A 26,300-nucleotide genomic window follows, 5' to 3' on the forward strand; every position below is an offset into this window, starting at 1 on the left:
TATCCCTTCCCTCATGAACGGCCAGCGTCCTCCTCCCCCCCTCATTGACCACCACTTCACCCTACTCCTCTTTACTACTCCACTCCAGCACGGCCAGCCCTCCCCCCCTTTCCCCACCTCATGAACAAGCACTCCCCTTCCTCACCTTATATAACCCATGGCATCCTATTCCTGTCCCCAAGCCCATATCCTCAAACACACATCACACACGCACATTTGATAAGGCTTTCGTAAAGGTTGCGGGTATTGCCATGGATAGTGTTATGAGCCTAGTGATTGTTTGACGAGGCTTCTTCTGCACCGTGGATGTTAAAAAGACTCATAAGAACCCGACTGATCTCCTTTTGTGGCCTTTGGGAATGTTTGTTTAGAGCCGAAAGCATCTGAGAAAACGGGCCATAAAACTCCCATTCTCCTCTTCTATGGGTCACTTAACTAGACTTAGATATATACTTTGGTTTTATGTTCTTTTCGCTCGTATCTTCAAGTCGTTAGTTTCATCGTATGGCTTCCTTAGATGTCTTGGGGAATGCAACTTAAGTGATCGATTCCGTGCACCGGGTGACCTTCGATGATACGACAACGTGACCTTTTAACTCGATCAATTTCCACCATCCCCCCTCTCCTCCTCCTCCTCCTCCCCACACCCGTTTTCTTACATAATACCGCGTCTCTCTCTCTCTCTCTCTCTCTCTCTCTCTCTCTCTCTCTCTCTCTCTCTCTCTCTCCATTCTTTTCGTTAATTAATAAATGTCTCCGTCTTGTCCCCCCCCCCTCCCCCCTCCTGCCTCATCTTCCACCGCCATCACAACCCAACCGCACCCACCCCGCGGCGTCCTTTTGTTGTAAACTATCAAAGAAGAAAACACCGTCCACGCATATAAGTATTTCATAAGTTACTACAGCAGCCTAAAGTGCCTCTCCCTTTCCATTATATCTCGGCGTGCTTCGTTTTGCATACCCCGCTTCATTACTACGCCTCTCGCAATTTTGTTTGAGCTACTTAAAGAAAACTACAACCAGGTATAGACGTTTAAAACCCATAAGTGGAAGAAAACGCGTCCTGAACCCGGGGGTGGATATGCAGGTCACCATCAGAGGAAAAGTAAGCGTATCTCAGTCGTTGCGTAGCTCCGTGCGTAAGGTTGCGTAACAAGGGGTGGGGAGGGCAGTGAGCCGTGGCAGCTGGCAGGTTACGGGACATGGGGAGGGTCGCGGGGGGGGGGTTGCAAGGCTGGGTTTGTTTTTAGTACTGTTGTGTTCTTTGGCTGTGGTTGTCAGGAGTGTTTGCGAAATATATAAAATTATGTAGCCTATGCACATTATAATACGGTCTTTATTATATATTTACGCCTTTCGTAAATGTAATATAAGTAAAGGAATAGAGGAGCCATGTTTTTAAATACGAGACGATAAAGTACATAGTTGTATAATCACACTCTGTACTGCCTGGGGGTTGGGATGGCATGCTCCTCCCTTCTCCTTTGTTGTTTACTTTCAACAATCAATCAATCATGCTTGTAGGGAGTAAAACAATGAAGAAATATTGGGTCGTATTATGAGACATTTTGCCGCCCAAGAACACATGTTTGACAAGGCTTTCGTAGGAGTTGTGGGCATTTCCAGGGGTAGTTTTATGACCCTGGTGGTAGTCTGACCCTTCTTCTGTACCATGAACCTAAAGAAACACTCATTAGAACCCGATTGATCCCCTCTTTGACCTTTAGAAATAGCTGATGTGATATGGCAGTGTCTAGTAATACCAGCCAAGATGGTGTTTCGGTTGGCCACAGCGAGTGCAGGAAGTATGGGGAGGCGGGGCTTTCAGAGGATGATTCACCATGTCGCCCGCACTGCCCGAGGCCTACTGATGATGTGAGGCATAGCAGACTAGAGATGAAAGGTTCCTCTACAACGGCCAAGGTTAGTCTGTTCCAGTCTAGGCCACGACAACCCAGCGACTCGTGGAACTCGAGGTCTTGGGTGTGAAATGTTGATATGAAAGGGTCGCATATAGTCTTTCCGATCATATGCGACCCTTCCACATAAACATTTCACACCCAAGACCACGTATACCCCGAGTCGTTGGGTTGTCGTTGCCCAGAGTCGGCAGCGTGTGAACGGGGCTTAAGTGGCGACCCTTGGGTGAGACATGCTTGAACTCTGTCCACGCGTTAACATCAGGCAAAGCAACAACAAAGCGTGTGACCGACAACTATAACTATTCTCAGTACGTGGAAGGCGTCATTATGTTTTGTCGGGGACACACTCACCGTTGCCATATTATCGTACTCAGAACATCGTATTTACCAGTTTCTGACCCATGACTATTGCACAAAAACACCAACAACTAACCATTTCAATGATAACTATAAATGAATCTTGTTATCAGGGTGGAGGAGACACTTTTGGGGTCGGAAATCAGCAAATATAAGAGCCCGAGTACGACAATCTGGCAACGTTGGACACTGACGCGCGGACATCGTTTAGTGTTTGTTTAGCCAGAAGTCAGGAAGCCGTTTGCCCGCTTCCCGCCGCGGAGCAGAGGCAGGAAATGGTTGTCGCGGGCTGTCCACTCGCTAGGCAGGCGGTGGACCACGACGCGAGTTGAATGTTTATTTAGAGGGATGGCCGTAATAGTATCATGGCACGAGCAAGGATGAGTAACCGGGAATCCAGGAAAAAAATAATTAGTTCGTTATTATTCTAAGAAATGCCTTTGTTTGATGTGTTGGTCCGTGGAAGTCCTCGAAACTTATCCTGTTCTTGTTCTCGCGCTATCCATTACTACAAGTACAAGTGTCACCTATCAGTCATCTATTCCTATACCAAAGAGTTTCCCTGAACAGAGTAAACGTCACAAAAATGGGTCTTTGAAGCACCTCTCTTTTTGGCAACTCTTACTTTCTTTTTACGGGAGCTGTGATTAGCGGGCTTTTTTTGTCTTCATTATTTATTATTTCCCCTTGAACTTCTTCCTTTACTGTAAAAAAAAAATGTAAGGCTCTGATAGATAACGTCACCCTCATAAATTAATTGCCTAACTCATTTTTCAGCGATTTCCAGTTTTTTGTCTACATCAATTTTTCAACATGTGACGCCCATTTCTGTACAGTTGCCTTCGTCATTCAGGGTTTGAGTGTTCTAGAATTGGCCTTTTCATTTCTGCCTAAATCTTAAGCCGAATGAGATGGTGACAGTTCTTTTCTGATTTCCTGTTAAGCAGAAAATAATGACTTAGGCGGTTTATTTACGAAAGTGACGATAAATATGTAGTGATGAGTATTGCGTAACAGTATCATAACAGATTATCAGTTGCCATCACGAGACGCTGATAGGTCGTATTACAAGACAATATCGCCGCCCAAGAACACACATTTGACAAGGCTTTCGTAGGAGTGGTGGGCATTTCCAGGGGTAGTTTTATGACCCTAGTGGTAGTGTGAGTCTTCTTCTGTACCATGAACTTGAAGAAACACCCATTGGAACCTGACTGACACCCTCTTTGACCTTTAGAAATGGCTGATGTGAGAAGCGAGTGGGTCTTATAATACCAACCATTAGTATTATTGCATTGGTGTTAGCAGAGGGATACACTGAGACAATACGGTGTTCAATTCCCCGCCTCCTCCCCTTTCACATCCACCTCGCCCTCCCTCTCATCCTAATCCTCGTAAGCCTCCTTCCTGACATTAAGGTGGTACACAACCCCTCGTATTTATGGTCACTCGTTCGTATCCCGGCCACTACGTCATAAAAAAACGTATACTAAGGACGAAAAATACAACTACGACAAGATGGAGATAATTGAGAAAATAATCATAAAAGAAAATCTGAACCTGCTTGATAGTGAGGGGACCCTAACTAGCCTAGTAAACACGGGTATTAATTCCATATTTTCAAACGTATCGGGCGCCCACTACGACTTATTCCCAAGGCCACTTAATTAACCGGGATTTCATGGGTGATTTTCAAGTTCATGTCGCAGGAGTCGTGTAAAACTATCACTAGGATCACTAAACAGCCCATGAAAACCCAAGCAACTTCTACGATAGGCTCTTCAAGTAGGCGAACTGAGGCGCTGATAGGTTTAAAAATACTAACCGGGATTTCTTGGGTAATTTTTCCGTTCATGTCGCAGAAGTCTTGTAAAACCTATCAATGGGATCACAAAACAGTCCTTGAAAACCCAAGCAACTTCTACGATAGGCTCTTCAAGTAGGCGAACTGAGGCGCTGATAGGTTTAAAAATACTAACCGGGATTTCTTGGGTAATTTTTCCGTCCATGGCGCAGAAGTCTTGTAAAACCTATCACTGGGATCACAAAACAGTCCTTGAAAACCCAAGCAACTTCTACGATAGGCTTTTCAAACAGACGAACTGAGCCGCTGATAGGTTTAAAAATACTAACCGGTATTTCTTGGGTAATTTTTCCGTTCATGTCGCAGAAGTTGTGTAAAACCTATCACTGGGATCACAAAACAGCCCATGAAAACCCAAGCAATTTCTACGATAGGCTCTTCAAGTAGGCGAACTGAGGCGCTGATAGGTTTAAAAATACTAACCGGGATTTCTTGGGCAATTTTTCCGTTCATGGCGCAGAAGTCTTGTGAAACCTATCAGTGGGATCACAAAACAGCCCATGAAAACCTAAGCAGCTTCTACGAAAGGCTTTTCAAACAGACGAACTGAGACGCTGATAGGTTTAAAAATACTAACCGGGATTTCTTGGGTAATTTTTCCGTTCATGTCGCAGAAGTTGTGTAAAACCTATCACTGGGATCACAAAACAGCCCATGAAAACCCAAGCAATTTCTACGATAGGCTCTTCAAGTAGGCGAACTGAGGCGCTGATAGGTTTAAAAATACTAACCGGGATTTCTTGGGTAATGTTTCCGTTCATGTCGCAAAGTCTTGTAAACCTTATCAATGGGATCACAAAACAGTCCTTGAAAACCCAAGCAACTTCTGCGATAGGCTTTTCAAACAAACAAATTGAGACCCTGATAGGATTAAAAATACAAACCGGGATTTCTTGGGTAATTTTTCCGTTCATGGCACAGAAGTCTTGTGAAACCTATCAGTGGGATCACAAAACAGTCCTTGAAAACCCAAGCAACTTCTACGAAAGGCTTTTCAAACAGACGAACTGAGGCGCTGATAGGTTTAAAAATACTAACCGGGATTTCTTGGGTAATTTTTCCGTTCATGGCGCAAAGTCTTGTAAAACCTATCAGTGGGATCACAAAACAGTCCTTGAAAACCCAAGCAACTTCTACGATAGGCTTTTCAAACAGACGAACTGAGACGCTGATAGGTTTAAAAATACTAACCGGGATTTCTTGGGTAATTTTTCCGTTCATGTTGCAGAAGTCTTGTGAGACCTATCACTGGGATCACAAAACAGCCCTTGAAAACCCAAGCAACTTCTACGAAAGGCTCTTCAAACAGACGAACTGAGGCGCCTAGGTTTAAAAATACAGGCATTAGACACGGTGAAGAGGGAGATATGTAACAACCCCTTTTTTCACTCTTCCTTTAGTCCTATATCCTGCCCCTTTGTCCTTCCCTTCCTCCCCTTCCCAGGCCCCGTCACCGCCTCCCTCACTCCCTTCCCCGAGCCGTGACTCACCGATGTTCCAGGCGACTCACCCAAACAATGGTCTTCTAGGTCTGGGGTGAGTCATGCCTATAAGGTGTTTTTTTCCTGCTGACTACGTTTACTTGTCTCACATCCTGACTGACTGACTGACAAGCTAGAGTGGTTCTTGGTATGACAGCCATCTAGAAGTTCCTATAGTTCTCTCTCTCTCTCTCTCTCTCTCTCTCTCTCTCTCTCTCTCTCTCTCTCTCTCCTTTTCGATGCAATTTTTTTTTTTATTATTGCATTGAACGTTCCCTTTTTAAAGAACAATATTTGACGAGAATGTTGATATTTATTTTTCTAATTCATTTATACTTTTTGCTGCCCTTTATTTTCGAATTCTCCCTTCCTTTTCTTTTTTCTGTCCTTCCTTCTTCCCTTTCTTCAATTCGTCCATATCAATTCCTTTTGTTTCTACCACTCCTTCATCCATTCCTTCCTTTCACCTTCCTACCATTCCCTTCCTTCATTTCTTATTTTCTTTCTTTTATCTCTCTCTCCCTTCCCTACTGATGCTCTCCCTTCTTCCTCCATGTGCGTTGCAGACTGTCAAAGGAACGCCTAGTATGCAGATTTGTTTGATATTAGTTGTTTGAAGTGTGTGTGTGTGTGTGTGTGTGTGTGTGTGTGTGTGTGTAGTCTCTCTCTCTCTCTCTCTCTCTCTCTCTCTCTCTCTCTCTCTCTCTCTCTCTCTCTCTCTCTCTCTCTCTGCCGTATCGCGTGTAACAATCTTTTCCTGTTTTGACCGTTCTCTCTCTTTAGTTTCTCCTCAACTCTCAATAATTCATCTTTTCATTTACACGACTTTTTTCTCTCCTTTATCTTGCTCTTTTTCATCAGTTTTATATTTGTGTGACCTGTTTTTCCTTCCCTCCCACACTTTCAACTTATTTTCTTTTTCTTCCTTCTTACCCCATTCCTTTTCCTTTTCTCCCTCCATCCCTTCTTCCTCTCCCCTTCCCTTACCTTCCACACACTTCCCACTCCTCTTTTCCTTCCCTCTTCCCCCATATCTTTCTTCCCCTTTCCACTCACCATCCCTTCTTCCTCTCCTTCTACTTCACTCTGTTTTCCCTCCCCTTCCCTTCTTCACTCTTTCCACTCCTTCCCCTTTCCTTTCCTCTTCTCTCGTTCCTTCTTGCCCTCCACATACCATTCCTTCCTCCTCTCCCCCTCTCTCTCATTCCTTCCTCCCCCTTGTCTCCACCCAACACCATCCACTCTCCTCCCCTCCTCCTTCGCAACCCCTCTTCCCTCCCTCCCTCTCTTCCTCTCTCCTCCTCCACTTCACTCCATGTTTATTCAATTAGCATGACCTTGTGCCTCCTTAATTAATACTTGAAGTTGTTTAGTTGATTTGATTTGATTTACTTAACATTTATTTGGAAGTGGCGTAATCTAGGTACCTCGGTTTTCCCCAACAAAACAACTAACTTAACCTAACCTCACCTACCCCAGCAAAACAACTCACCTAACCTAACCTCACCTACCCCAGCAAAACAACTCACCTAACCTAACCTCACCTACCCCAGCAAAACAACTCACCTAACCTAACCTCACCTACCCCAGCAAAACAACTAACCTAACCGAGTTCCAGTAAAAAGGAAAACAAGTATATATGAGTAACATCATGATTGGGTAATGATAGGGACAAGAGTAAGAAAAAAAAAAGGACTAATAAATACAAGCAATACAAAAAATTGAAAAAAAATAAACATTCGATTCACGCCATCAATAAAGTAAGGCAGACCAAACTGATGTTCCCTTTTCCACACACACACACACACACACACACACACCAAAAAAAAAAAAAATCGCTTACCGGTGAAATGTGAAGGCAAAAAATACAAAAAAAAAATTAATATAAGAATAATATAATAAGCAAGAATAAGAAAAGAATAATAGGAGAAAATATGAAAATAAATATAATGAACAGAAATAGCAATAGGAGCAACAGTAACAGTCACTCCGCCGGGTCAGAGAGAGAGAGAGAGAGAGAGAGAGAGAGAGAGATAGAGATGAATTCAGTGCCAACTCTTCCTGTCTACTCTATCAAGTGACAGGTTTATTTTTTTCCCACGCCTCTCTCTCTCTCTCTCTCTCTCTCTCTCTCTCTTGTCCTCACTTCCGGATTCCTAATTAAGAAATCGTTTGCAATTATTTATTTTTCACACATCAATTATTGCATTTCTGATTTCTTTTAAATGTAATGTAGCGTTGATTTCCACAAACACTTATATACCCCTTCTACTATACTACTACTGCTACTATTAAACTACTACGAACACTTCTATTTACTACTATGTACTACTAACACCGAATACTTACTTCTTCTACTACTACCATACTATCACAACCACTCACTACCATACAGACCCCTACACTACCATTTCCATTGTCTCCACCCCAGAAACAAGACTTCAGGGGCCTTATTCTCAAACATTTCGGCGCTCAAGTACACATATTTGACAAGGCTTTCGTAGGAGTTTCGAGTATTTCCAGGGGTAGCTTTATGACCCTGGTGGTAGCGTGACCCTTCTTCTGTACCATGAATGCGAAAAAAAACTCATGAAAACTCTATTAACCTTCTTTTAGGTCTTCAGAAATAGTTGATGTGGGAGGTGGAGGCGTCTGAGCATACCGCCCCATGTGTTGTATTAGAAACGCCTGCCTTCCATTTCACCGCCAATCACTCCGACCGTGTGTGCCCTGCGGCGGTCCAGTCTAGTCCACCCGGCACACACACACACACACACACACTGACACGGAGCCTTGGGGGGTGCCTGGTAGGTGTGAAAGCCGCGTACACCCACCCACACCCACACCCACACACACACTTGACGGTTCTTCCAATACGAAACACCACCACCATCACAATCATTCTCATCACCACTATCATCATCACCACTTTCACCACCACCTCAGTTGTTTGTTTTTCCCTTCTCCACCCCTTCCTCCTACTATTGGCAACCATTCCACCACCATTCCATTTCTTTCCATACCTATACAGCTTTCACTCAATCACCACCGCTGTCACCACCTCTAACGGTACCATACTGCCTCGTCAGCTGTCTTCATCACTGATCACCACCACCATCACCACCACCCGCAGGAAGACAGCTACCCCCACTACCACCACCTTCGTTTCCTAGCATCTGTCATCACTACTACTACTACTTCTACTACTTTTAACCCATACGAGCAACTACTACTACTATTACTACAACCATAACTCGTGACTATGATAACTACATCTATAACTATGATTCATTTCCGCCACGCCTGACCCCAGTACTTCCCATTTCCGCCACAAGGTCAGAGGTCACTAGAACACAAGGAAAAATTTACTACCACCTATCACCACCACCACCATCACCACCTAAGAACCAAAACAACACTAATAATAAGATAAAGCTAAACCTCAGTCTATAAACTCCTCTGCTATACTTCTGCACTAACAGTAACAACCACTTATAACAAAACATTAGGACAAGTTCGGGTAATAACAAAGAACAAGAACTAAACCCTCATTGTAAAGTCAGTTCTCTCTCTCTGCTTGTTAGAATACTGCAATAACAACAACTGTAACAATAACCGCTAATAAGAAGACCGCAAAAACAAACTCGGTATATGGGTCCTATCTCTGCTTGTTATACTACTACAATAACACCTACTACTACTACTACTACTACATCTGCTACTATTACCTCTACTACTACTATTGCCACGATTACAACAGGTGGACTCTCAAGGAATCAGAAAGGTTGACGGTTATACCAAAGACGTGACAAGAAATAAATAACGTGACAGATGTGACCACCGACAGCTGCTTCGACAGACTGGTTCTCCTGTTCCTAAAACTGTGCTATATATCATTTCCTTCTCTTCCTATCAGCTTCATTGTTGCTTCCTCTGTTCATTTTCTTTGGTTGTTGTTGTTGTTGATTATTTATTGTATTTCCTCTCTTCCTTGTTTTTATCATACTTATATTATTAGCGCATTATTTGAAGTACACTTTTTTTCTTTTTTTCCTCTTCATTTTTTTCTCTTATCTTTCTCCTTTTTTCCTCTCTCTCTCTCTCTCTCTCTCTCTCTCTCTCTCTCTCTCTCTCTCTCTCTCTCTCTCTCTCTCTCTCTCTCTCTGCACTGAACACACCCATACCCATCCACCCATACCCACACCCACATCCGTAACTCTTTTAACCCGTCATAATCTCTATATTCCAAATCATAATCTCCTAATCGCTTAATTGCCTCCATTTTTTTTCTAGGTAATCCATCTCTTCCTTTAATTTTTACAACTTTATTTTTCCTAACCTACTTTTTTTCCTAGGTAATACGTGTCTTCCTTTCTTTCTTGTAATTTTTCCTGACCCACTTTTTTACCTCAGTATTGCATTTCTGACATTAATTTAAGTCTTTTTCTTAACTTTTTCTGTTTCCTTGTTTCCTCAGTAATACGTGTTTCCTTTATTTTCCATCTTTTTTCCCTGACATTTTTTTCTGTAACCTCATTTTCGTCACCAATCTTGTATTTTCATTTTTTTTACCTATAAGCAACACCTCAAATCACTTTCATTAATTTTACATCCTTTGCCAATTATATATTTCTCAATAATGCATGTTTTCTTAAATTCCTACATTTTTCCTAACCTAACTTTTCTCTAACCTCATTTCCGTACCAACCTATTTTTTTTAAACCTTCTTCTTTATCTATACATTCCTCTCCTCTAATTACCTTTGCATTCTCTTATTTTTCTTAAATTTTCTCAGTTACACAATTTTCCTTTAACCTTTTTTTCCTAACGTATATACTTCCTTTTCTAACCTAATTTCATCACCTATCTCTTCTCTTTTTCACCCTATTCCATTCCTTATATTTTCTTTCCCTATTTACCTTTGTCTTCCCTTCTTCACATAGTACACACCTTCCCACCCTTTCATTCACATCACACATCACCTTATACTCTTTACACCTCCCCATTACCTCTCTCATTGTTCTTCCTCCCCATAATAATTACCTTTACATTCCCTTCCTTTTTCGCATATTAATTTCCCTTTCATTCACCCCACGTCATACTCTTCCCTCCTCCGCCCCCTCCTCTTAACTCTTATCGCCCTTCCTTCTCTTATCTCTCCCTTCCTCCCACCCACGGTTTGTTATCTCGTCGGCAACAATAAAGAAATGCTAAATATGTCACGTATATGTTATGTTAATTTATTTTTTTGCTTCGTTTCTTATCAGTTCTTTTGACATGGGCGGCGACACGTTGGGGAGAGAGAGAGAGAGAGAGAGAGAGAGAGAAAGGGGAAGGCGTCAGGAGTAGGAAGCACTGGACCACTTCCTCATCTCGTGTCTGACGGTTCCACTCCACTATTTCACCACCGCCGCTCACCATCACTGTCACCACCACCATCACCACTTCTATTACTTCATCACCACCGCCAACATCACCACCACCACTATCACCATCACCGTAACGAACAACACCATCACCATCAACACTATCATTGTCACCTCACCATCACCAGTGCTAACATCAACAACACTACCACCATCACGAACAACACCATCCAAGTCACCATTAACACCACAAGCACCAACATCACCATTATCATCCCCATCACCACCCAACAAGAACAACACAACCACCATTACCACCTAACCTAATCATCACCATCACAACCCTTCATCACACCTAACATCACCACCATGTCATCACCGTTTATATCAAAATTAACACAAAACGATACTCCTGGACATTCTCTCCCTATTACTTATTTTTCTTTCAGTGTCCATCTTTTCCTTGTGTTCCTTCTTTCCTTCTTTCGTGTTCTCTTCCTCTTGTTCTTCTTTTCCTCTCCTTCTCTGTTTGTATTAAAACTATTCTACTCATCCATTATTTTTTTTCTTACAATGTCCATATTTTCCTTGTTGTTCTTCTGTTTTCTCTTCTTCAATTATTTTTCCTCATCCTCATCACCACACCACCACAACACCACCACCACACACACACACACCTGTTCGTTCACCACCACTGCACCACCATCAACACCGAACTCACGCGCGTCACTAACTCAACCTCTTCCAACATTAAGGTTTTCACCACCACTTTCATCACCACCACCTCCACTAACACCTCCACCCACCACTGCGCTACTTTCAATGAACACACTGAGACTGAAACTGAAGCACGCCTCGCTTGTCAACTAGGAGAGAGAGAGGAAAAAAACAACACCGCTACCTCATGGTCTCTCTCTTACGACGCAGACCTTCGCTCGTTTCCAGTGCTGCAAAAAAGCAGAGGAAGAAGAAGAGGAGGAGGAGGAGGAGGGAAGACTGACTCGCTCAAAACACCCTCACAACCACACACACTACGCAATACTGACTACCTCTTCTTCCTCCTCCTCCCTCCTCTTCCCCAAACCTTATCACTTCTTCCCCTCCCTCACACACGACCTCCTCTTCCTTTTTCCTCCCCCCCCACCTTCACTGCTCCTCTTCTCTCTCTCTCTCTCTCTCTCTCTCTCTCTCTCTCTCTCTCTCTCTCTCTCTCTCTCTCTCTCTCCCCTTCACTTGGTCTCCTAACCCGGTTTTCATTCCGTTTTTCGCTCCCTCCCTCCCTCTTCCTCCTCTTTACCTCCCTCTTGTTTAACCTACTTCCTGCTCATGCGCGTGCACACACACACACACACACACACACACACACACACACGGTCATTAAAACAACCTGATGGTCCTCATTTGCATAATCGCTTCTCACGCATTTGTGTTAATCATTTACTTTGATTTTCTTGGATTTGTTTATTTACTTGCTTTAGTTTTTGTTTCCTTCGTTTGTTTTTTGTTTGGTTCTGTCATTCGTTCTGTTCAGTCATGTATGTACTCTTTGAAGTCTGTTTCTGTCTGTCTGTGTATTGTAGTCAGGTGTTTAAAGCTTCACAGGTGTGCCGAAAAGTCCTCTCTCCGCCAGTCCACAGGTGAGGGACAGTCAATTAACCCTTTCATCAAGATATGTGTGTAGGGGGAGGGGAGGAGGGGAAAGGAAGGGGGAAGGGGTGGGTGAGGTGTGATGGTGATGATATGGGATTGCCAGGTGTCAAAAACGATTACAAAGATGTTACGTGAATGAAAATTGGGTCAAACCTTAAAAAAAAGATAAGGACGTGACCCCACTTAGTTATACACACACACACACACACACACACACACACACACACACACACACACTTTTATCCCCTTGTGTTATATTTTATATCATATATTCATATTTAATGTTTATCGTGACGGTATGGCTTTATTCTCCATGTATAATATATTGTGTAATGTTAGGGTCAATGAACATCTATCTTCCTGTGTGTGTGTGTGTGTGTGTGTGTGTGTGTGTTGGGTTCAAAGTTTCGAAACCACAGCAAACTAAAGCACATTCCACCTGTCTGTTGCTTTCCCTCCCTTTGCAATCCTTCCCCCCTCTTCCTTCCTTCCTTCCCTCCCTCCATTCCATCCTCCCATTCCATCATTCCTTCCTTCCCTTCAGTCTGCTTTCCCTCCCTTTGCAATCCTTCCCCCCTCTTCCTTCCTTCCTTCCCTCCCTCCATTCCATCCTTTCATTCCATCATTCCTTCCTTCCCTTCAGTCTACTTTCCCTACCTTTGCAATCCTTCCCCCCTCTTTCTTCCTTCTTCCTTCCCTCCCTCCTTCCTTCAGTCCCTTCCTTCGCCCTCTGTTGTCATTGTCCTTCCAAGGCTTTCAAACCGTTTCTTTTCTCGGTTATTTTCCATTCGCTTTCTGTCCAACTCTTGCATGCATTCTCTCGCCCCTACTGATTTTTTCTTCCTTCCTTTTTTTTTTCTTATTCTCTGCTTCCTCGTCCGTGTATTTATTTATTTTGTCTTTAGTTTCGTTTGATTTCTGCCGCCCTCCTCCTCCGTTTCTTTCATTCTTCTTTCTTTCGCTTCCTGCCATATTGCCTTCTTCCTTCCTCCCCTTTGATTCCACTTTCTCACTCACCCTCTTTATTCCTCTTTCTTTTCTGCCTCCCTCTTCACTTCCTGCTATGCTTCCCCCCCTTTCTTCCTACCCTTTGATTCCACACTTTCTCATCCCTTTATTTCTCTTTTCCTTCCTGTCTCCTCCTCCTCCTCCTCCTCCTTCTCCGTTCACTTATCTAATGTCGGCCACTCCTTTTTTCCTCCTTTGCTCCTCTCCTTTGTCCACTGTGCCCCTCCTTTTCCTTCCTCCCATTCCTCCACTCTCAGCCACTCCCTCCTCTCACTACTCCCCACTCTCCTTTTCCTACTCCAAGCACTTCCTCTGCTCTTCATTTCCATATCTTTCTCTTACATCATCGTCTGAAGTCACTCCTGTAATCCATGTCTTCCCATAGTGGACTCTAATCTCAGCTACTCCTTTTCCTTCCCATACTCAGGCTCTTCCTCTTTTCACCATCACTCTCCCCCATCAAACACACCATCCCAAGCGACCTCTTCCTCTCCGACCCATCCCTTTTCTCCTCCCTTCCTTTCCCAGCACCCAGCACCTACTCGTCCCCTCCTGCCCCCACCTCCACCTCCTCCTCTCCCTTCCCGTCCCAAGCCCCACTACCCCTCCCTTTCCTTCCCTTCCCGTCCCCAGCCCCTCCACCAGCCAGCTGCTTCCTGTGTTGGTTGGCCGCGGCACGAACACAACAACACATGGACGGCCTCACGAACGCTTGGCCCTCGCGTGCGGCTCTTACGGCTTGATGGGGCCGAGAAAGGCGAGGTTCCCATCAGACTGAGTGAACGTGTACTAATGTGGCATGTGAGGCGCCTCTTCTTCGTGTGTTAGAGGCTATGTATAGGTTATAAATAGAAGGAAAGAAAGAAGCTAGATAGATACATATATAGATAGAATAGATAGCTAGATAGATAAATATATAGATGATGAGAAGGAATGTTACGTTTAATTAACCTGAGATTGAGTCATGAACGTATCCGCGACTCTAAAACAAACTTAAAGAAGACAAAGTATATTAATATTGTTTTGAAATGAAGAAAAAAATAAATGATAGAATACGACACATTAAAATACAGCAAACTGAATTAAACACACACACACACACACACACACACACACACACAGAGAGAGAGAGAGAGAGAGAGATTTGACCCAGATTAGCATAAAGTCACGTCTGTGATATACTTTCTTTGCCTTATACTTATTATTTTTTTTTTTTATCTCCGCCTCCGTGTGCTCAGAAAAAAAAATAGAGTATAAACGAATATATTGTCTCCACGCCCGTGTCATAGAGGTCAGAGATGGCGGGGGCTTTCTGGCACACACACACACACACACACACGGCGGGAACCACTTTCTCTCTCGCTCTGTGGGCGGTGAAGCGCCGACCCTGAAGCAAGTGGTCTTATGGAATCTCTCTCTCTCTCTCTCTCTCTCTCTCTCTCTCTCTCTCTCTCTCTCACATAAATATATTGCGTCTATTCTCCCATTTTATTTATATTTTTATCAATTTCAAAATAATAATATGCTTTTGTCTTCCTTAAGTTCATTTCAGAGTCGTGGATATGTTTATTACTCAATCTCGGGTTAATTAAACGTAACATTCTCTCTCTCTCTCTCTCTCTCTCTCTCTCTCTCTCTCTCTCTCTCTCTCTCTCTCTCTCTCCTTCATTCTTTAATCTCTCTAACCTCTTCTATTTTTTTGTTTTATTCCTCTTCACTCTTGTTTTCACTCTTCCCTGACCCCATCTCTCTCTCTCTCTCTCTCTCTCTCTCTCTCTCTCTCTCTCTCTCTCTCTCTCACCGCCTAGTACACCATAGTAATTACTTGTAACTGAAAATGGTCACGTGTGAATCTAAGTAAAACGCTAACATGAATATTAGATGTTGAGCAAGATTACAATTACAAAGCATTAAAAAAAATACGATTACAGATATTATAAGGTCACCGAAGTTAAAGGAAATCTATATTTACTACGCTTTTTAATAATTGTGTTCAAGATTGATTAGTGATGATAATGATGATGAAGATGATGATGAGTCCAGTAACGCGCGGATGCTACAGCTGATTCGATTAATTTTAGTGTATTGCATAAGAAATCAGGTCAGAGAGAGAGAGAGAGAGAGAGAGAGAGAGAGAGAGAGACGAACGTATCCGCCGACAAACAAAACAAAACAAAAAGACAAGAACGTGATATTCTGTTTTATCATTAAGAAAGGAAATTAGAATGACAGAAAACGAAGACAAATTAAATAGCAAGAAAGAAAGAGAATGAAGATGAGATAGCAAATAAAATAAGATAAAACGAAGACACATTGAAAGGCAAGCAAGAAAGTAAGACACGAAAAAGAAAAGAAAGAAAATAAAAAGAAAGACAACGAAAGCTTATTAAAACAGGAAGCAAGAAAGAAAGATAAGAAGAAAATAAAGGAAATTGAATAAGATAAAAAGAAGACACATTAAAAAAAGCAAGGAAGAAAGTAAGACAAAGGAGAAAATGAAAGTAATTAGACAGACAAAACTAAGACAGAAAAGTAAAATATCTTGAAGAAAGAAAGAAGGAAATAATAAGATAAAGAAAATACAACACCACAAGTATATACATAATTATTTAAAGGCATTGGGCGAAAAGATAACGATAATAGGATGTGTTTGTGTAATGAGAAGATTACGAGAGAGAGAGAGAGAGAGAGAGAGAGGATGTCCGCTACTCCTCAACACTCCAGTCAGTCTTATACACTCACATGAATATATACATTTTTTTTTCCCCACAATACAAAGCCAGCAACGTACTCCTACCCTTTGAAATTTACTGAAGGACACAAACTATCACAAAAAAACAGTCAGTCGAAACGGTTAATCAGTCTTCCAGTCCGTCAGTCAAGCAAGCAATGTACACAACTGATCAGTCATGCAAACAGCCAGTCAGTCAGTCAACCAAATAATTAACAAATAAATAAATAAATAAATCAGTTCTCTCTCTCTCTCTCTCTCTCTCTCTCTCTCTCTCTCTCTCTCTCTCTCTCTCTCTCTCACACTTTTACACTTGCTATCATGAGAGAGAGAGAGAGAGAGAGAGGTGGGGGGGAGGGGGGGATAAGTGCTCAACCGGATCTTGTAACACCGAAATTTGAATGGATACATCTTACTAAACATGCATTTAAACTTTTAAGTAACATTATAAACACTAGCTGAATACACTTACCTCTCGTTTGCATGAATATATGTATGTATGCTCAAATTTAAATTATACACGCGCACTGCTCTTTGAATACATCCGCTGGTTAATAAATGTATACAGTTTGTTGAATGCTTAAACGTTGGGTATTGTGAAACTTTAATCACTACTCGAATGCATATATTGTTACTCGCTGAATGCATAATATATTGTACATGTCTTTTAGCAGTCATTTTGAAGCTGATCCAGAAAGAAATATTAAAAAAGAACGAGATTTTGTGTTGTATTTTCGTGCTGGTAAATGGACGAACACAAGCGAGAGGAAATAAATTGGTCATGTTGAAGAAATAATGTGAAAATCTATACCTTTTTTCTTCGTCTGTATTATGAAGGTGATTATGGATTTATGCACCGTGTGAGTCATGCTGTTTTTCTTTTAACTTTTTATTTGTGGTTCATGACTAATCCTCCTTATCTCCTCCTCCTCCTCCTCCTTCTCTTCCGCCTTGTTATTATTACCGTCAAGAACATCGATTTCGTCAACAGAGAGAGAGAGAGAGAGAGAGAGAGAGAGAGAGAGAGAGAGGTATTAGTCACTGTGTTCACCCAGATTAGCAAAACGACACACACACACACACACACACACACAGCAAACTCAGTCACCAATACACCATCCTTGCTATCACCGCTTCCTCCTCCATCACCTCCTTCTCCTCTTCCTTATCAGTCGCTTGGGTTTACGTAAGTCAGGAGGGTTTAAAGTCAAGGAAGGATAAGTTACGTGTGTGTGTGTGTGTGTGTGTGTGTGTGTGTGTGTGTGTGTGTCATAATTCAGATAGGATAGTGAGAGGTTGAGGAAGAGAGAGAGAGAGAGAGGTTACCAATATGAAACAGGATTGGATGGGAGGAAAGGAAAGAAAGAACGAAAGAAACAAAAGAAATGCAAAAACAGGAAGCGAGGAAGGGCACTGCCGGATGGGAAGGAAAGGAAAGGAGAAAATAAAAAGGGGAAGAAGTCCTAGAGGGAATAAAGGACGGGATAGAGGAAGAGGAAGGGAAGAGAAGAGGAAGAGCGAGGAGGAGGAGGAAGAGGAAGTGGAGGAGGAGGAGGAAAAGGAAAGCAAGAGTGAGAGCGTGGCGAAGCGTGGCGTAAAATAAACTTGAGAGAGAGAGAGAGAGAGAGACTACCAATATCACCTTAACAATCAGCCTTACCATATTCTCTTATTCACTTTCTCCTTTCACTCTCCCCTTTCTTCGTACTCCTCTCTCTCTCTCTCTCTCTCTCTCTCTCTCTCTCTCTCTCTCTCTCTCTCTCTCTCTCTCTCTCTCTCTCCCTTTTGGACCCTACGTATCTTCCCCCTTCAGTGTTTGTTTTGCTTCTTCCCTTCTCTCTCTTCCTTCCTTCCTCCCCTCTCGTTTACAAGCATGGCAGTGTAGGGAAGGAAAGTGAATGAAAGGGGACAAACAGGAACTGGGAAGGAGAAAATGAGATAAAAGGAAGGAGAATTGAGACAGATTGAGAACATTGAGAGAATAAGAGTTACGTGCATGATGGTGAGGGAGGAAAGATATGATGAAAGTGGTGATAATAATGAAAATAATAACTAATGATAATAAATCTACTACAAAATGAACTCGAAATATCTACATAAGCCAGGTGGAGGAAGCTGTGTGTGTGTGTGTGTGTGTGTGTGTACCCTTATGTGTGAATCACGGGGTGGAGTTGCCAGCGAGCTCCTGTGTGTGTGTGCGTGTGTCTGTGTGTGTGTGTGTGTGTGTCATGGTTTTTGGAGAGGAGGAAGTGTAGTGGGAGGGAAAGATTATATAAGAAGGGATGAGGAGATGTAAAGAGGGAATGGGAAGAGTAAATGAAGAAGAGGAGGAGGAGGAGGAAGAAGAAGAGGAAGAGGAGGACGATTATCAACATGGGTGAGTCAGGGTCATTGAGGATTGCTAAAATATGTGAATTGTGATGGTGAAGAATTTTGTCCTTCCTCTCTCACTCCCTCCTTCCTTCCTCCTCTCCCTCTCCTTCTATTCCCTTGTTTCCTCCTTCACTCACTCCCTTTCTTCTCTCTCTCCCTCCATTCCTTCCTTCCTTCCTCCTCTCCCTCTCCTTCTATTCCATTGCTTCCTCCTTCACTCACTCCCTTTCTTCTCCCTCTCCATTCCTTCCTTCCTTCCTCCTCTCCCTCTCCTTCTATTCCCTTGCTTCCTCCTTCACTCACTCCCTTTCTTGCCTTTTCTTCTCCCTCTCCCTCTGTTCCTTCCTTCCTTCCTCCTCTCCCTCTCCTTCTATTCCCTTGCTTCCTCCTTCACTCACTCCCTTTCTTGCCTTTTCTTCTCCCTCTCCCTCTGTTCCTTCCTTCCTTCCTCCTCTCCCTTGTCTTCCTTTATTCCTTCTTTCTCCCTACCCCAGTCCTTCCATCCTTCACTTCCTCTCCCTCACTCAACTCCTTTACTTGTCATTCCTCTTCCCTCTCCCTCCGTTTCCTCCTTTCCTCCTCTCCCTTGTCCCTTCTCGCTCTGTTTCCCTCTCCTTACCACCCTCCTTCCTCTCACTCTCCTCCACTCCACTCCTTTTCTTGTCATTTCTCTTCCCTCCCCTACCGTTCCCTCCTTCCTCCTCCTTCTCCTTCCTTATAATTCTCTTTCTTCCTCCCTTCCCTCCCTCCTTCCTTTCTTGCCTTCACTGTTTTTTAGTCATTTCCTCCTCCCCTTCCTGCTCCATTCCTTCCTAGTGTGTTTACATACGAGGGTTCAAGGAAGAGGGAGGAGGAGGAGGAGGAGGAGATGATGATGATAGAGGAAGAGAAAATAATTAAATACATCCAAGGACGTGTGCCCAGAATTACTTTAGCCACAAGTGTGTGTGTGTGTGTGTGTGTGTGTGTGTGTGTGTGTGTGTGTGTATGTTAATGTTTTATGACCTTGATGCGGTTGGCTGAGTCACTTCTGTACGTAAAGTTATTTGTTGAAGAATTTTTTAGCGTACACACACACACACACACACACACACACACACACACACACACACACACACACACACACACACATGAACAAACAAACAAACACACACGCCGTTATTATCTTCTCGGAGCAAAAAAAAAAAAAAAATATATGTAAAAGAAAAAATAATCGTGGAGTTAACGAAGAAAGTGAAGTGGGTTTGTGTTGACCTTTGAACTTTGTCGCCGCTATTACTGACCTTTACGTGAGGAAACGAGGCGAACGGCACACTGATGAACTGAACGGCACTAACAGTATCAGTAACGGCGATGTACTGTTATACCCAAGACCCGTTACTGTTGATTTCCTTGATGATAATACTAATAGTGGTCATAAAACGTATTGCATCCTCATATTAAGCGGTTAAGTGGGCACAATAAATATTTAACAAAAAATATGAAAAATGTAAAAATCAATCAATTGCTTTAGTGGTCAAAAACGAATTCCATCCTCATATTAAGCGGTTAAGTGGGCACAACAAATATGAAACAAAAAATATGAAAAATGTAAAGATCAATCAGTTACTTTACTGGTCATAAAACGTATTGCATTTTCATATTAAACGGTTAAGTGGGCACAATAAATATTTAACAAAAAATATGAAAAATGTAAAAATCAATCAATTGCTTTAGTGGTCATAAAACGTATTGCATTTTCATATTAAACGGTTAAGTTGGCACAATAAATATTAAACAAAAAATATGAAAAATGTAAAAATCAATCAGTTACTTTATTGGTCAAAAACGTATTCCATCTTTATATTAAGCGGTTAAGTGGGCACAATAAATATTAAACAAAAAATATGAAAAATGTAAAAATCAATCAGTTGCTTTAGTGGTCATAAAACGTATTGCATTTTCATATTAAGCGGTTAAGTGGACACAATAAATATGAAACTAAAAATAAAAATAAAATGTAAAAATCAATGTTACTTTTCCACTTTTATCAATATATAACATCGTCATTATATTATTATTTGCCAACAACAATAAATATTACACTTAAAATTTATTGAAAAACAGTTAAAAAAGTCAATCAGTTACTTTTTTCCACTTTCATCAAAATAATTATAAAAGCTCACTTAACCTCCTTTGTCAACGTCACCATCACCTAAAATATATAGAAAAATAGTTGTCTTCGGTTCTGTCCACAAAAGTTAAGACGATTTATTATAGATAACTAAATTGAATTCACTTATTTAAAATCCAACTCACAAGCTATTTTCCACTTCCTTACCAACGATTACTAACTTATTTAAAATCTGAATTACAAGTAGCCTAACATTTCTGAATTACAAGTAGCCTAACATTTCTGAATTACAAGTAGCCTAACATTTCTGAATTACAAGTAGCCTAACATTTCATTTTTCAACCAGCAATTACTAACTCCAAATCTCAATAACTGTTCCTTGTATATTTATTTTTATCCTCTATTTCACCTTCACCAAAACATAAAAAATAACTCATTAATTCATTCCCTTCTCAGTCCTTTTTTTCATACTATATTAAGAATGTAAATAAAACTCCAACGCACGTCATTTGAATTCCATCGCGCGTAAAACCTCATCAAGGACGCCTATTCTTGTTTTCTTTGACCCGTGACCTCCTGACCTCGTGACCTTGGCCCTCTTCTCCCTGGGTCCGCGGAGTTATTATGATCATTAAAAAGGGTGGATGGGGGTTAGAGGGAGGGTGGTCATTAAAAGGAATAATTATCCGGTCTTCCATATATAGTAGGGGTTGAAATACCTCTGTTGATTGTGTGCGTAGAGTAGGGAGTGTGTGTGTGTGTGTGTGTGTGTGTGTGTGTGTGTGTGTGTGTTTAGGTTTTATGAGTCAGAGTAAGTGAAGTAGTAGTAATGGTGGTGGTGGTGGTGGTGGTAGTAGTAGTAGTAGTAGTAGTAGTAGTTAGTAGTGATGGAATTTGTGGGTCATTGAAATTGTTATTGATTTTTATACTTCCTTTTTTTTATTTTTACAATCTTCCTCCTCTTCTTTCTCTTCCTTCATCTCTCCTTCTCCTCCTCTATCTCTTCCTCATCCACTACCTCCTTCATGGTCATTCCACACATGAGTGAACACACACGCACACACACACACACACACAGAGAGAGAGAGAGAGAGAGAGAGAGAAAAAATTCATTCTCCCCCACTTTTGTCTTCGTCACTGCAGCATCGGAAGGCCAGAGGTGAAGAGAGAGAGAGAGAGAGAGGGGGTGGGGGGGTACTCTTGTATAACCACGGAGAATTAAAGAAAAAAAGGGAGAGGGGGGGGGCTTTGTCTTATGGGGTAATAATCTAAGTGGGATAATAATATCATACTGTCGCCATAATCAAAACGGGATGTGTTGATGATAAGGAGGAGAAGAAGAAGAAGGTGGTGGTGGTGATGATGGCGCAACAGGAAAAGAAAAAGAAAACAAGGATAAGGAAAAAAAAAAAGAAGAAAGGAGGAGGTAGTGATGGCGCAACGGGAACTGAAAAAGAAAAAAAGGAGAAAAGAAAAAGAAGAAAAAAGGAAGTATATACTAATTGATGGCGCAGCACCAATTGAAGAAAAAAGGAGAAAAGAAAAAGAAGAAAAAGTAGTGCATAGTGATGGCGCAACGGGAACAGAAGAAAAAAAGAAAGGAAAAAGAAAGAAAACAAGGTAATATATACGTTGTGATGGCGCAGCACCAATAGAAGAAAAAAGAAGAAAAGAAAAAGAAGAAAAAAAAGTAGTGCATAGTGATGGCGCAACGGGAACAGAAGAAAAAAAGAAAGAAAACAAGGTAGTGTATACGTTGTGATGGCGCAACAGCAATAGAAGAAAAATGGAGAAGAGCAAAAGAAGAAAAAAGTAGCTTCAGAAGAAAAAAAAGTAGAAAAGCAAAAGAAAATAAAGGTAGTATATACGTAGTGATGGCGCAACGGCAACAGAAGAAAAACGATAGGAAAAACCCCCCATTAAGTAACACAGCAGACAACAGCAACACAAGGAAAAGAAAAAAAGTAACAATCGATAGAAAAATGTAACACAGTAAGATGATAAAACAATAAGATATGAAAGAAAGAAGACTAAAAAAAGAATTAAGCAACAGTAGAAAACAGAATAACCAGCTAAAATTAAGACAAAGAAATAAGAACGTAAGAACAACCACCTTCACTACCACCACCACCACCACAAACAACAACAACAAACACGAACATCAAAGAAGAAAACAAGAATAACAAAGACTAAGATTAAGAACGCATGGAACAATAAAAAAATACAAATAACAAAGGATAACAACAACAAAGAACAAAGAAGAACAAGCAGAATTATATCAAGAACCACAAGTATAAAAATGAACAAAAGCCACAAGTCAACACCGGACACACACACACACACACACACGCACACAAAACACAACACACCCCATCCGTTACCCTCCGTCCGTCTACGCCTTCGACTCCCTCCCAAAGACAACCCGAACGCAGTGTCAACCAACCAATCGGACTCCTCTCTCTCTCTCTCTCTCTCTCTCTCTCCAACCGTTTCCATGCTGGTGGTGGCAGAGTGCTCTGGGATTATGTTTGTGATTTGTATGTTTTTGGTGGTTGTGTGTTGTGGTGTGTGATGTGTGTTGTGATGTGAATGGAGGAGAGGAGGAGGAGAGGAGAGTGTGGAGGTAGTTTGGGGGTTGGTATATATAGTTGAATTGAAGAAAACAGATAAAACAGGAAAATGAGAATGAAGAAGAGAGGAGAGGGAGAAGGAAGGAGGAGTTGGACGTTAAGGCAGAGGAAGAGAAGATTGAGAATGTACTGAACGAGTAATAGGAGAAAGGAGGAGGAGATGGTGGCTGAGGTATAGAAAGATAACATTGTGAGATAAAGACGGAATAGGAGAATGAGAAAGAGGAAGAGAGATAAGTAGGAGGAGGAGGTGATGGTTAATGTAGAGTAGAGGAGAAAATTGAGAAAAGTGGAAGAACAGGATAAAGGAAGTAGTGGTAGAGGTGGGATGGGAGTTAAAAAAGATGATAGAGGAGATAAATGAAGAGGAGGAGGAAGAGGTTGTGGATGATGTAGACGTGTAGAGGAAGAGAAGATATAAGATAGTGGAAGAACAGGAGAAAGGAAAAGAAGGAGGAGGAGGAGGAGAGCAGAGGCAGGAAGTCAGGGTGGAGTAACATTGCGGGGGTCAGGTCAAGTGAAGTCTCTCTCTCTCTCTCTCTCTCTCTCTCTCTCTCTCTCTCTCTCTCTCTCTCTCTCTCTGTGTGGTTACCGAGTACAGACATTCTACCGACACAGCGAGACACACGTTCGATGACTCGCTCCTTTGACTAATCTTTCCATTCCTTTCACACCTACAAGCAAAAAGTAAAATAGAAATAAAACAATCACAACTCTTATTAATTTATCGCCTCTCTCGCTAATGTCTTTGGTGCGTAGGAGGAAGTTTGGCAATTCGCACGTAGTTAGCTCAATTTGTACTTAATGAAGGTGGGAAAGAATAGTAAATTGCTTTGGGAAATATAAAAAATTGAGCTGGTTGCTGAATGTTGGAATGAGACTTGCAGTTATTATTTTTTTTATCATTGTTGTTGTTGTTTTTGCACTATTGCCGGTTGCTATGGTGGAAAGTTTAGTCTGTGTAAGAATAATACTACAAAGACGAAGCAGAGGAAGAAAGGAAGAAGAAAATGAAGAAAAAGTCATTATCTCTCTGTGCTTCATTCTCTCTCCTTTTTCCCTTCTTTACTAATAATAATAATAAGAAGAAGTAGAAGATGAAGGCGAAAAGAAGAAGAAAAAAACACATAAACCAATTCAAAAAGTTATCAAAAAAGACATTGACCCCAAAAAAGTAAGCTAATGTATATCAATCTTGTCCACTCGGCTTCATCATTTATCAAAAGTCGCGGATAATGATGTGATAATTAAAATTCCTGCGCGTGACAAGCGGGGGGGGGAGCAGATTAACCAAACGATCGCCTAATTATCCAAATCCTCTCCCATCATTGTCACGTAATATTAATTGACGGGCGATTCAGTTATGTAAGGACGACACGACACCCCCGTGACACCTGTTCTTGGCACCTTTAATTAGTCATCCTTCGCTCACCTGTCTCACCTGTGTTCAATGATTACGCTACTGCTCGCTAAGGTGTGTCAAAGTTCATTACCTGCCTGATTAGCCTGTGAGTATGCGCGAACTGCTTTGCTTTTATTGTTATTTCGGTGAGGTGGAGATGATAAGTCTCTCTCTCTCTCTCTCTCTCTCTCTCTCTCTCTCTCTCTCTCTCTCTCTCTCTCTCTCTCTCGTTTCATTCATCTTTTTAACTTTATTTACTTAATTTATCTTATTTCTGCTACTTTTTTCGTTATTTTCTTTGGTTTTCATTGTTTTCGTCTCTCTCTCTCTCTCTCTCTCTCTCTCTCTCTCTCTCTCTCTCGTTTCATTCATCTTTTTAACTTTATTTACTTAATTTATCTTATTTCTGCTACTTTTTTCGTTATTTTCTTTGGTTTTCATTGTTTTCGTCTCTCTCTCTCTCTCTCTCTCTCTCTCTCTCTCTCTCTCTCTCTCTCTCTCTCTCTCTCTCTCTCCGCCTTTTAAGTGCTCAACCTTTATCTTAATTTCATTTCACTCCTTTCCCTTTTATGGTTACTCTCTTAGGCCTCTCTCTCTCTCTCTCTCTCTCTCTCTCTCTCTCTCTCTCTCTCTCTCTCTCTCTCTCTCTCTCTCTCTCTCTCTCTCTCCCCTTTCTGTTCATTCCTCAATTTTACTCTCAGCCTCCTCCTCCTCCTCCTCGTCCTTCAATAAATCTGTAACTATATTTTCTTTCACTTTTCTAAGCCTTACACCCTCTCTCTCTCTCTCTCTCTCTCTCTCTCTCTCTCTCGGCGTTGTTGTGGTCTCACCGGAAGCCTCGCCCGATAAGTCACTCGTCTTGTTTATAAGGCTATCCATCTGCCCTCTACCTCCTCCTCTTATCATCTCTCCTACCTCTGCTTCTTCCTTTCCTTTCCTTCCATCCTTCGTTCTCTCCTTCCCTTTTCATTACCTCTCCCTCTCTGCTTCTTCCCTTTTCTTTCATTCTGTCCTTTCCAACATAACCTCTCTTTGTTTCATTCTCTCCCTCCCTCTCATTCTTCGTCCTTTCTTTCCTTCTTCTTTCTATCTTTCTCTTCGTAACTTTTCCTTGTTTTATTTCTTCTCTCTCTCTCTGCTTTTACTTTTCCTTCCCTCTTTCATTTTATCTTTCCTTTCTTAACCTCTCCGTTCTTCATTCTCTCTCTCCTCTGCTTCTTTCTTTCTTTATTTCCTTCCCCTCGTAACCTCCCCGTGCTTCATTCTCTCTCCTTCTTTCTCCCTCTTCTTCTTATCTCTTCGTTCTTTACCGATATGCTATTCGTTTCCTTTTATGATATCCTCTCTGTCTCCCTTCCTCTCCCTCTTCTCACTCCTCTTTACCCATCTCCTAAGTTGTTTGT

At 41.8% G+C, this 26,300-nt stretch overlaps 1 protein-coding gene and 1 long non-coding RNA gene across 4 annotated transcripts in view; one reads left to right on the forward strand and one right to left on the reverse strand.

The window, feature by feature from the left end:
- The window catches only part of LOC126987770 (uncharacterized), a 79,361-nt gene that overhangs the window by 47,422 nt on the left and 5,639 nt on the right, over window positions 1-26,300 (reverse strand). The window contains exon 1 of one of the 3 annotated variants that reach the window (XM_050845077.1): window positions 11,668-11,774. The exons of the other annotated variants lie outside the window; for them this stretch is intronic. The gene's annotated coding sequence lies outside the window, so the exon portion shown is untranslated. Of the gene's footprint in view, window positions 1-11,667; window positions 11,775-26,300 lie in introns of those variants that run through there. 3 annotated transcript variants of the gene reach the window in all.
- LOC126987773 (uncharacterized) overlaps window positions 1-26,300 on the forward strand; it is a 208,469-nt gene that overhangs the window by 31,028 nt on the left and 151,141 nt on the right. The gene's annotated exons all lie outside the window — the stretch shown is intronic.

Source organism: Eriocheir sinensis, chromosome 66 (assembly GCF_024679095.1).
Source record: "Eriocheir sinensis breed Jianghai 21 chromosome 66, ASM2467909v1, whole genome shotgun sequence".
Lineage (NCBI taxonomy): Eukaryota > Metazoa > Arthropoda > Malacostraca > Decapoda > Varunidae > Eriocheir > Eriocheir sinensis.